We start from the raw sequence: 10,000 nt of genomic DNA, 5'->3' as shown, positions 1-10,000 counted from the left end.
ATACAGCTCAGTAATTTCCTTTGGACTGCAGCTGAATAGTGAGAAAAAATCAGTAGCCTTCCGAATGGTCTAAGTGTAGAAGTGGCCTTATTTGCTTCTGATCATCTTTATCCTTTCCAACATTTTTCTTTGCTTCAGTTGCATTGAGGCATTTGGTTTTATTTATTTCAGGGAGGGTATCTGTGAGCTGTTTGGTGGGGTGATGCAGGTAAGCACAGCCAGAAACGAAAAGTTACCAGTTATCGCCCAACGTGGGGCTCGAACCCACGACCCTGAGATTAAGAGTCTCATGCTCTACCGACTGAGCTAGCCGGGCAACTGCTTGACTGGAGAGCTTGCTCCGCCAGAGTGGGACATGGTATCTGTGGGCAGGAGGCCGTGGTGAGGCCTGGGTGCCAGCAGCAGCAGCAGTCGGTTGCCAAAAACTAAATGTAATGGCAGAGCATTGGTGGTTCAGTGGTAGAATTCTCGCCTGCCACGCGGGAGGCCCGAGTTCGATTCCCGGCCAATGCAGCGCTGTTCTTTTAGTCCTTCAGCTCCCATTCCAAACCATGCCTTAGTCTTTATATAAGGCTAGGACTACAGGGAGACGTTTTGTAGAGCTACTGATGAATTTCTACTATAGAGATAAAAAAGGACCCCAGGAGATTGAATAAAGTCCAGGGTTTTACTTTGGACTGCAGCTGAATAGTGAGAATCAATCAGTAGCATTCTTTGATTCCATCCTCTTTATCCTTCAAAATTATTTTCCTCAAAGTTGGATCGCTGAGTTTGAGTTTTTTTCGGTATTAGTTTTTTTTCAAGGAGGTAATCTGTGGGCTCTTTGGTGGGTTAATAGAGGTAAGCACAGCCAGAAAAGTAAGAAGCACTCTACCAGATTGAATACAGCTCAGTAATTTCCTTTGGACTGCAGCTGAATAGTGAGAAAAAATCAGTAGCCTTCCGAATGGTCTAAGTGTAGAAGTGTCCTTATTTGCTTCTGATCATCTTTATCCTTTCCAACATTTTTCTTTGCTTCAGTTGCATTGAGGCATTTGGTTTTATTTATTTCAGGGAGGGTATCTGTGAGCTGTTTGGTGGGGTGATGCAGGTAAGCACAGCCAGAAACGAAAATTTACCAGTTATCGCCCAACGTGGGGCTCGAACCCACGACCCTGAGATTAAGAGTCTCATGCTCTACCGACTGAGCTAGCCGGGCAACTGTTTGACTGGAGAGCTTGCTCCGCCAGAGTGGGACATGGTATCTGTGGGCAGGAGGCCGTGGTTAGGCCTGGGTGCCAGCAGCAGCAGCAGCAGCAGTCGGTTGCCAAAAACGAAATGTCATGGCAGAGCATTGGGTGTTCAGTGGTAGAATTCTCGCCTGCCACGTGGGAGGCCCGGGTTCGATTCCCGGCCAATGCAGCGCTGTTCTTTTAGTCCTTCAGCTCCCATTCCAAACCATGCCTTAGTCTTTATTTAAGGCTAGGACTACAGGGAGACGTTTTGTAGAGCTACTGATGAATTTCTACTATAGAGATAAAAAAGGACCACAGGAGATTGAATAAAGTCCAGGGTTTTACTTTGGACTGCAGCTGAATAGTGAGAATCAATCAGTAGCATTCTTTGATTCCATCCTCTTTATCCTTCAAAATGATTTTCCTCAAAGTTGGATCGCTGAGTTTGAGTTTTTTTCGGTATTAGTTTTTTTTCAAGGAGGTAATCTGTGGGCTCTTTGGTGGGTTAATAGAGGTAAGCACAGCCAGAAAAGAAAGAAGCACTCTTCCAGATTGAATACAGCTCAGTAATTATCTTTGGACTGCAGCTGAATAGTGAGAAAAAATCAGTAGCCTTCCGAATAGTCTAAGTGTAGAAGTGGCCTTATTTGCTTCTGATCATCTTTATCCTTTCCAACATTTTTCTTTGCTTCAGTTGCATTGAGGCATTTGGTTTTATTTATTTCAGGGAGGGTATCTGTGAGCTGTTTGGTGAGGTGATGCAGGTAAGCACAGCCAGAAACGAAAAGTTACCAGCCATCGCCCAACGTGGGGCTCGAACCCACGACCCTGAGATTAAGAGTCTCATGCTCTACCGACTGAGCTAGCCGGGCAACTGCTTGACTGGAGAGCTTGCTCCGCCAGAGTAGGGCATGGTATCTGTGGGCAGGAGGCCGTGGTGAGGCCTGGGTGCCAGCAGCAGCAGCAGCAGCAGTCGGTTGCCAAAAACTAAATGTCATGGCAGAGCATTGGGTGTTCAGTGGTAGAATTCTCGCCTGCCACGCGGGAGGCCCGGGTTCGATTCCCGGCCAATGCAGCGCTGTTCTTTTAGTCCTTCAGCTCCCATTCCAAACCATGCCTTAGTCTTTATTTAAGGCTAGGACTACAGGGAAACGTTTTGTAGAGCTACTGATGAATTTCTACTATAGAGATAAAAAAGGACCCCAGGAGATTGAATAAAGTCCAGGGTTTTACTTTGGACTGCAGCTGAATAGTGAGAATCAATCAGTAGCATTCTTTGATTCCATCCTCTTTATCCTTCAAAATGATTTTCCTCAAAGTTGGATCGCTGAGTTTGAGTTTTTTTCGGTATTAGTTTTTTTTCAAGGAGGTAATCTGTGGGCTCTTTGGTGGGTTAATAGAGGTAAGCACAGCCAGAAAAGAAAGAAGCACTCTACCAGATTGAATACAGCTCAGTAATTTCCTTTGGACTGCAGCTGAATAGTGAGAAAAAATCAGTAGCCTTCCGAATGGTCTAAGTGTAGAAGTGGCCTTATTTGCTTCTGATCATCTTTATCCTTTCCAACATTTTTCTTTGCTTCAGTTGCATTGAGGCATTTGGTTTTATTTATTTCAGGGAGGATATCTGTGAGCTGTTTGGAGGGGGGATGCAGGTAAGCACAGCCAGAAACGAAAAGTTACCAGTTATCGCCCAACGTGGGGCTCGAACCCACGACCCTGAGATTAAGAGTCTCATGCTCTACCGACTGAGCTAGCCGGGCAACTGCTTGACTGGAGAGCTTGCTCCGCCAGAGTGGGACATGGTATCTGTGGGCAGGAGGCCGTGGTGAGGCCTGGGTGCCAGCAGCAGCAGCAGTCGGTTGGCAAAAACTAAATGTCATGGCAGAGCATAGGTGGTTTAGTGGTAGAATTCTCGCCTGCCACGCGGGAGGCCCGAGTTCGATTCCCGGCCAATGCAGCGCTGTTCTTTTAGTCCTTCAGCTCCCATTCCAAACCATGTCTTAGTCTTTATTTAAGGCTAGGACTACAGGGAGACGTTTTGTAGAGCTACTGATGAATTTCTACTATAGAGATAAAAAAGGACCCCAGGAGATTGAATAAAGTCCAGGGTTTTACTTTGGACTGCAGCTGAATAGTGAGAATCAATCAGTTGCATTCTTTGATTCCATCCTCTTTATCCTTCAAAATGATTTTCCTCAAAGTTGGATCGCTGAGTTTGAGTTTTTTTCGGTATTAGTTTTTTTTCAAGGAGGTAATCTGTGGGCTCTTTGGTGGGTTAATAGAGGTAAGCACAGCCAGAAAAGAAAGAAGCACTCTACCAGATTGAATACAGCTCAGTAATTTCCTTTGGACTGCAGCTGAATAGTGAGAAAAAATCAGTAGCCTTCCGAATGGTCTAAGTGTAGAAGAAGCCTTATTTGCTTCTGATCATCTTTATCCTTTCCAACATTTTTCTTTGCTTCAGTTGCATTGAGGCATTTGGTTTTATTTATTTCAGGGAGGGTATCTGTAAGCTGTTTGGTAGAGTGATGCAGGTAAGCACAGCCAGAAACGAAAAGTTACCAGTTATCGCCCAACGTGGGGCACGAACCCACGACCCTGAGATTAAGAGTCTCATGCTCTACCGACTGAGCTAGCCGGGCAACTGCTTGACTGGAGAGCTTGCTCCGCCAGAGTGGGACATGGTATCTGTGGGCAGGAGGCCGTGGTGAGGCCTGGGTGCCAGCAGCAGCAGCAGTCGGTTGCCAAAAACTAAATGTCATGGCAGAGCATTGGGTGTTCAGTGGTAGAATTCTCGCCTGCCACGCGGGAGGCCCGGGTTCGATTCCCGGCCAATGCAGCGCTATTCTTTTAGTCCTTCTGCTCCCATTCCAAACCATGTCTTAGTCTTTATTTAAGGCTAGGACTACAGGGAGACGTTTTGTAGAGCTACTGATGAATTTCTACTATAGAGATAAAAAAGGACCCCAGGAGATTGAATAAAGTCCAGGGTTTTACTTTGGACTGCAGCTGAATAGTGAGAATCAATCAGTAGCATTCTTTGATTCCATCCTCTTTATCCTTCAAAATGATTTTCCTCAAAGTTGGATCGCTGAGTTTGAGTTATTTTCGGTATTAGTTTTTTTTCAAGGAGGTAATCTGTGGGCTCTTTGGTGGGTTAATAGAGGTAAGCACAGCCAGAAAAGAAAGAAGCACTCTACCAGATTGAATACAGCTCAGTAATTTCCTTTGGACTGCAGCTGAATAGTGAGAAAAAATCAGTAGCCTTCCGAATAGTCTAAGTGTAGAAGTGGCCTTATTTGCTTCTGATCATCTTTATCCTTTCCAACATTTTTCTTTGCTTCAGTTGCATTGAGGCATTTGGTTTTATTTATTTCAGGGAGGGTATCAGTGAGCTGTTTGGTGGGGTGATGCAGGTAAGCACAGCCAGAAACGAAAAGTTACCAGTCATCGCCCAACGTGGGGCTCGAAACCCACGACCCTGAGATTAAGAGTCTCATGCTCTACCGAATGAGCTAGCCGGGCAACTGCTTGACTGGAGAGTTTGCTCCGCCAGAGTGGGACATGGTATCTGTGGACAGGAGGTCGTGGTGAGGCCTGGGTGCCAGCAGCAGCAGCAGCAGCAGCAGTCGGTTGCCAAAAACTAAATGTCATGGCAGAGCATTGGGTGTTCAGTGGTAGAATTCTCGCCTGCCACGCGGGAGGCCCGGGTTCGATTCCCGGCCAATGCAGCGCTGTTGTTTTAGTCCTTCAGCTCCCATTCCAAACCATGTCTTAGTCTTTATTTAAGGCTAGGACTACAGGGAGACGTTTTGTAGAGCTACTGATGAATTTCTACTATAGAGATAAAAAAGGACCCCAGGAGATTGAATAAAGTCCAGGGTTTTACTTTGGACTGCAGCTGAATAGTGAGAATCAATCAGTAGCATTCTTTGATTCCATCCTCTTTATCCTTCAAAATGATTTTCCTCAAAGTTGGATCGCTGAGTTTGAGTTTTTTTCGGTATTAGTTTTTTTTCAAGCAGATAATCTGTGGGCTCTTTGGTGGGTTAATAGAGGTAAGCACAGCCAGAAAAGAAAGAAGCACTCTACCAGATTGAATACAGCTCAGTAATTATCTTTGGACTGCAGCTGAATAGTGAGAAAAAATCAGTAGCCTTCCGAATTGTCTAAGTGTAGAAGTGGCCTTATTTGCTTCTGATCATCTTTATCCTTTCCAACATTTTTCTTTGCTTCAGTTGCATTGAGGCATTTGGTTTTATTTATTTCAGGGAGGGTATCTGTGAGCTGTTTGGTGGGGTGATGCAGGTAAGCACAGCCAGAAACGAAAAGTTACCAGTCATCGCCCAACGTGGGGCTCGAACCCACGACCCTGAGATTAAGAGTCTCATGCTCTACCGACAAGGCAACTGCTTGACTGGAGAGCTTGCTCCGCCAGAGTGGGACATGGTATCTGTGGGCAGGAGGCCGTGGTGAGGCCTGGGTGCCAGCAGCAGCAGCAGCAGTCGGTTGCCAAAAACTAAATGTCATGGCAGAGCATTGGGTGTTCAGTGGTAGAATTCTCGCCTGCCACGTGGGAGGCCCGGGTTCGATTCCCGGCCAATGCAGCGCTGTTCTTTTAGTCCTTCAGCTCCCATTCCAAACCATGCCTTAGTCTTGATTTAAGGCTAGGACTACAGGGAGACGTTTTGTAGAGCTACTGATGAATTTCTACTATAGAGATAAAAAAGGACCCCAGGAGATTGAATAAAGTCCAGGGTTTTACTTTGGACTGCAGCTGAATAGTGAGAATCAATCAGTAGCATTCTTTGATTCCATCCTCTTTATCCTTCAAAATGATTTTCCTCAAAGTTGGATCGCTGAGATTGAGTTTTTTTCGGTATTAGTTTTTTTTCAAGGAGGTAATCTGTGGGCTCTTTGGTGGGTTAATAGAGGTAAGCACAGCCAGAAAAGAAAGAAGCACTCTACCAGATTGAATACAGCTCAGTAATTATCTTTGGACTGCAGCTGAATAGTGAGAAAAAATCAGTAGCCTTCCGAATAGTCTAAGTGTAGAAGTGGCCTTATTTGATTCTGATCATCATTATCCTTTCCAACATTTTTCTTTGCTTCAGTTGCATTGAGGCATTTGGTTTTATTTATTTCAGGGTGGGTATCTGTGAGCTGTTTGGTGGGGTGATGCAGGTAAGCACAGCCAGAAACGAAAAGTTACCAGTCATCGCCCAACGTGGGGCTCGAACCCACGACCCTGAGATTAAGAGTCTCATGCTCTACCGACTGAGCTAGCCGGGCAACTGCTTGACGGGAGAGTTTGCTCCGCCAGAGTGGGACATGGTATCTGTGGGCAGGAGGCCTTGGTGAGGCCTTGGTGAGGCCTGGGTGCCAGCAGCAGCAGCAGCAGCAGCAGCAGCAGCAGCAGCAGCAGCAGCAGCAGTCGGTTGCAAAAAACTAAATGTCATGGCAGAGCATTGGTAGTTCAGTGGTAGAATTCTCGCCTGCCACGCGGGAGGCCCGAGTTCGATTCCCGGCCAATGCAGCGCTGTTCTTTTAGTCCTTCAGCTCCCATTCCAAACCATGTCTTAGTCTTTATTTAAGGCTAGTACTACAGGGAGACGTTTTGTAGAGCTACTGATGAATTTCTACTATAGAGATAAAAAAGGACCCCAGGAGATTGAATAAAGTCCAGGGTTTTACTTTGGACTGCAGCTGAATAGTGAGAATCAATCAGTAGCATTCTTTGATTCCATCCTCTTTATCCTTCAAAATGATTTTCCTCAAAGTTGGATCGCTGAGTTTGAGTTATTTTCGGTATTAGTTTTTTTTCAAGGAGGTAATCTGTGGGCTCTTTGGTGGGTTAATAGAGGTAAGCACAGCCAGAAAAGAAAGAAGCACTCTACCAGATTGAATACAGCTCAGTAATTTCCTTTGGACTGCAGCTGAATAGTGAGAAAAAATCAGTAGCCTTCCGAATGGTCTAAGTGTAGAAAAGGCCTTATTTGCTTCTGATCATCTTTATCCTTTCCAACATTTTTCTTTGCTTCAGTTGCATTGAGGCATTTGGTTTTATTTATTTCAGGGAGGGTATCTGTAAGCTGTTTGGTAGGGTGATGCAGGTAAGCACAGCCAGAAACGAAAAGTTACCAGTTATCGCCCAACGTGGGGCTCGAACCCACGACCCTGAGATTAAGAGTCTCATGCTCTACTGACTGAGCTAGCCGGGCAACTGCTTGACTGGAGAGCTTGCTCCGCCAGAGTGGGACATGGTATCTGTGGGCAGGAGGCCGTGGTGAGGCCTGGGTGCCAGCAGCAGCAGCAGCAGTCGATTGCCAAAAACTAAATGTCATGGCAGAGCATTGGTGGTTCAGTGGTAGAATTCTCGCCTGCCATGCGGGAGGCCCGGGTTCGATTCCCGGCCAATGCAGCGCTGTTGTTTTAGTCCTTCAGCTCCCATTCCAAACCATGTCTTAGTCTTTATTTAAGGCTAGGACTACAGGGAGACGTTTTGTAGAGCTACTGATGAATTTCTACTATAGAGATAAAAAAGGACCCCAGGAGATTGAATAAAGTCCAGGGTTTTACTTTGGACTGCAGCTGAATAGTGAGAATCAATCAGTAGCATTCTTTGATTCCATCCTCTTTATCCTTCAAAATGATTTTCCTCAAAGTTGGATCGCTGAGTTTGAGTTTTTTTCGGTATTAGTTTTTTTTCAAGCAGATAATCTGTGGGCTCTTTGGTGGGTTAATAGAGGTAAGCACAGCCAGAAAAGAAAGAAGCACTCTACCAGATTGAATACAGCTCAGTAATTATCTTTGGACTGCAGCTGAATAGTGAGAAAAAATCAGGAGCCTTCAGAATAGTCTAAGTGTAGAAGTGGCCTTATTTGCTTCTGATCATCTTTATCCTTTCCAACATTTTTCTTTGCTTCAGTTGCATTGAGGCATTTGGTTTTATTTATTTCAGGGAGGGTATCTGTGAGCTGTTTGGTGGGGTGATGCAGGTAAGCACAGCCAGAAACAAAAAGTTACCAGTCATCGCCCAACGTGGGGCTCGAACCCACGACCCTGAGATTAAGAGTCTCATGCTCTACCGACTGAGCTAGCCGGGCAACTGCTTGACAGGAGAGTTTGCTCCGCCAGAGTGGGACATGGTATCTGTGGGCAGGAGGCCTTGGTGAGGCCTGGGTGCCAGCAGCAGCAGCAGCAGCAGCAGCAGCAGCAGCAGCAGCAGCAGCAGCAGCAGCAGCAGCAGTCGGTTGCAAAAAACTAAATGTCATGGCAGAGCATTGGTAGTTCAGTGGTAGAATTCTCGCCTGCCACGCGGGAGGCCCGAGTTCGATTCCCGGCCAATGCAGCGCTGTTCTTTTAGTCCTTCAGCTCCCATTCCAAACCATGTCTTAGTCTTTATTTAAGGCTAGTACTACAGGGAGACATTTTGTAGAGCTACTGATGAATTTCTACTATAGAGATAAAAAAGGACCCCAGGAGATTGAATAAAGTCCAGGGTTTTACTTTGGACTGCAGCTGAATAGTGAGAATCAATCAGTTGCATTCTTTGATTCCATCCTCTTTATCCTTCAAAATGATTTTCCTCAAAGTTGGATCGCTGAGTTTGAGTTTTTTTCGGTATTAGTTTTTTTTCAAGGAGGTAATCTGTGGGCTCTTTGGTGGGTTAATAGAGGTAAGCACAGCCAGAAAAGAAAGAAGCACTCTACCAGATTGAATACAGCTCAGTAATTTCCTTTGGACTGCAGCTGAATAGTGAGAAAAAATCAGTAGCCTTCCGAATAGTCTAAGTGTAGAAGTGGCCTTATTTGCTTCTGATCATCTTTATCCTTTCCAACATTTTTCTTTGCTTCAGTTGCATTGAGGCATTTGGTTTTATTTATTTCAGGGAGGGTATCAGTGAGCTGTTTGGTGGGGTGATGCAGGTAAGCACAGCCAGAAACGAAAAGTTACCAGTCATCGCCCAACGTGGGGCTCGAAACCCACGACCCTGAGATTAAGAGTCTCATGCTCTACCGACTGAGCTAGCCGGGCAACTGCTTGACTGGAGAGTTTGCTCCGCCAGAGTGGGACATGGTATCTGTGGACAGGAGGCCGTGGTGAGGCCTGGGTGCCAGCAGCAGCAGCAGCAGTCGGTTGCCAAAAACTAAATGTCATGGCAGAGCATTGGGTGTTCAGTGGTAGAATTCTCGCCTGCCACGCGGGAGGCCCGGGTTCGATTCCCGGCCAATGCAGCGCTGTTCTTTTAGTCCTTCAGCTCCCATTCCAAACCATGCCTTAGTCTTTATTTAAGGCTAGGACTACAGGGAGACGTTTTGTAGAGCTACTGATGAATTTCTACTATAGAGATAAAAAAAGGACCCCAGGAAATTGAATAAAGTCCAGGGTTTTACTTTGGACTGCAGCTGAATAGTGAGAATCAATCAGTAGCATTCTTTGATTCCATCCTCTTTATCCTTCAAAATGATTTTCCTCAAAGTTGGATCGCTGAGTTTGAGTTTTTTTCGGTATTAGTTTTTTTTCAAGGAGGTAATTTGTGGGCTCTTTGGTGGGTTAATAGAGGTAAGCACAGCCAGAAAAGAAAGAAGCACTCTACCAGATTGAATACAGCTCAGTAATTTCCTTTGGACTGCAGCTGAATAGTGAGAAAAAATCAGTAGCCTTCCGAATGGTCTAAGTGTAGAAGTGGCCTTATTTGCTTCTGATCATCTTTATTCTTTCCAACATTTTTCTTTGCTTCAGTTGCATTGAGGCATTTGGTTTTATTTATTTCAGGGAGGGTA

At 45.5% G+C, this 10,000-nt stretch overlaps 13 non-coding genes across 13 annotated transcripts; 4 read left to right on the top strand and 9 right to left on the bottom strand.

Annotated features, from left to right (window-relative positions):
• Positions 1 to 243: 243 nt before the first annotated feature.
• On the bottom strand, positions 244 to 316 carry TRNAK-CUU (transfer RNA lysine (anticodon CUU)). Its single transcript has one exon. It is a non-coding gene; the product is annotated as a tRNA-Lys (tRNA).
• Positions 317 to 442: 126 nt separating this feature from the next.
• TRNAG-GCC (transfer RNA glycine (anticodon GCC)) lies at positions 443 to 513 on the top strand. Its single transcript has one exon. It is a non-coding gene; the product is annotated as a tRNA-Gly (tRNA).
• Positions 514 to 1,125: 612 nt separating this feature from the next.
• Positions 1,126 to 1,198, bottom strand: TRNAK-CUU (transfer RNA lysine (anticodon CUU)). Its single transcript has one exon. It is a non-coding gene; the product is annotated as a tRNA-Lys (tRNA).
• An 815-nt stretch (positions 1,199 to 2,013) lies between these two features.
• On the bottom strand, positions 2,014 to 2,086 carry TRNAK-CUU (transfer RNA lysine (anticodon CUU)). The gene has a single exon. It is a non-coding gene; the product is annotated as a tRNA-Lys (tRNA).
• Positions 2,087 to 2,901: 815 nt separating this feature from the next.
• TRNAK-CUU (transfer RNA lysine (anticodon CUU)) lies at positions 2,902 to 2,974 on the bottom strand. Its single transcript has one exon. It is a non-coding gene; the product is annotated as a tRNA-Lys (tRNA).
• An 809-nt stretch (positions 2,975 to 3,783) lies between these two features.
• On the bottom strand, positions 3,784 to 3,856 carry TRNAK-CUU (transfer RNA lysine (anticodon CUU)). The gene has a single exon. It is a non-coding gene; the product is annotated as a tRNA-Lys (tRNA).
• Positions 3,857 to 6,433: 2,577 nt separating this feature from the next.
• TRNAK-CUU (transfer RNA lysine (anticodon CUU)) lies at positions 6,434 to 6,506 on the bottom strand. The gene has a single exon. It is a non-coding gene; the product is annotated as a tRNA-Lys (tRNA).
• Positions 6,507 to 6,679: 173 nt separating this feature from the next.
• Positions 6,680 to 6,750, top strand: TRNAG-GCC (transfer RNA glycine (anticodon GCC)). Its single transcript has one exon. It is a non-coding gene; the product is annotated as a tRNA-Gly (tRNA).
• A 612-nt stretch (positions 6,751 to 7,362) lies between these two features.
• TRNAK-CUU (transfer RNA lysine (anticodon CUU)) lies at positions 7,363 to 7,435 on the bottom strand. The gene has a single exon. It is a non-coding gene; the product is annotated as a tRNA-Lys (tRNA).
• A 129-nt stretch (positions 7,436 to 7,564) lies between these two features.
• Positions 7,565 to 7,635, top strand: TRNAG-GCC (transfer RNA glycine (anticodon GCC)). Its single transcript has one exon. It is a non-coding gene; the product is annotated as a tRNA-Gly (tRNA).
• A 612-nt stretch (positions 7,636 to 8,247) lies between these two features.
• On the bottom strand, positions 8,248 to 8,320 carry TRNAK-CUU (transfer RNA lysine (anticodon CUU)). The gene has a single exon. It is a non-coding gene; the product is annotated as a tRNA-Lys (tRNA).
• Positions 8,321 to 8,494: 174 nt separating this feature from the next.
• Positions 8,495 to 8,565, top strand: TRNAG-GCC (transfer RNA glycine (anticodon GCC)). The gene has a single exon. It is a non-coding gene; the product is annotated as a tRNA-Gly (tRNA).
• A 612-nt stretch (positions 8,566 to 9,177) lies between these two features.
• Positions 9,178 to 9,251, bottom strand: TRNAK-CUU (transfer RNA lysine (anticodon CUU)). The gene has a single exon. It is a non-coding gene; the product is annotated as a tRNA-Lys (tRNA).
• Positions 9,252 to 10,000: the final 749 nt, after the last annotated feature.

The sequence above is a fragment of the Hyla sarda genome, chromosome 1, assembly GCF_029499605.1.
Source record: "Hyla sarda isolate aHylSar1 chromosome 1, aHylSar1.hap1, whole genome shotgun sequence".
Lineage (NCBI taxonomy): Eukaryota > Metazoa > Chordata > Amphibia > Anura > Hylidae > Hyla > Hyla sarda.
Note: the sequence above shows the minus strand (reverse complement) of the source record. Positions and strands in the feature narration are given on the sequence as shown.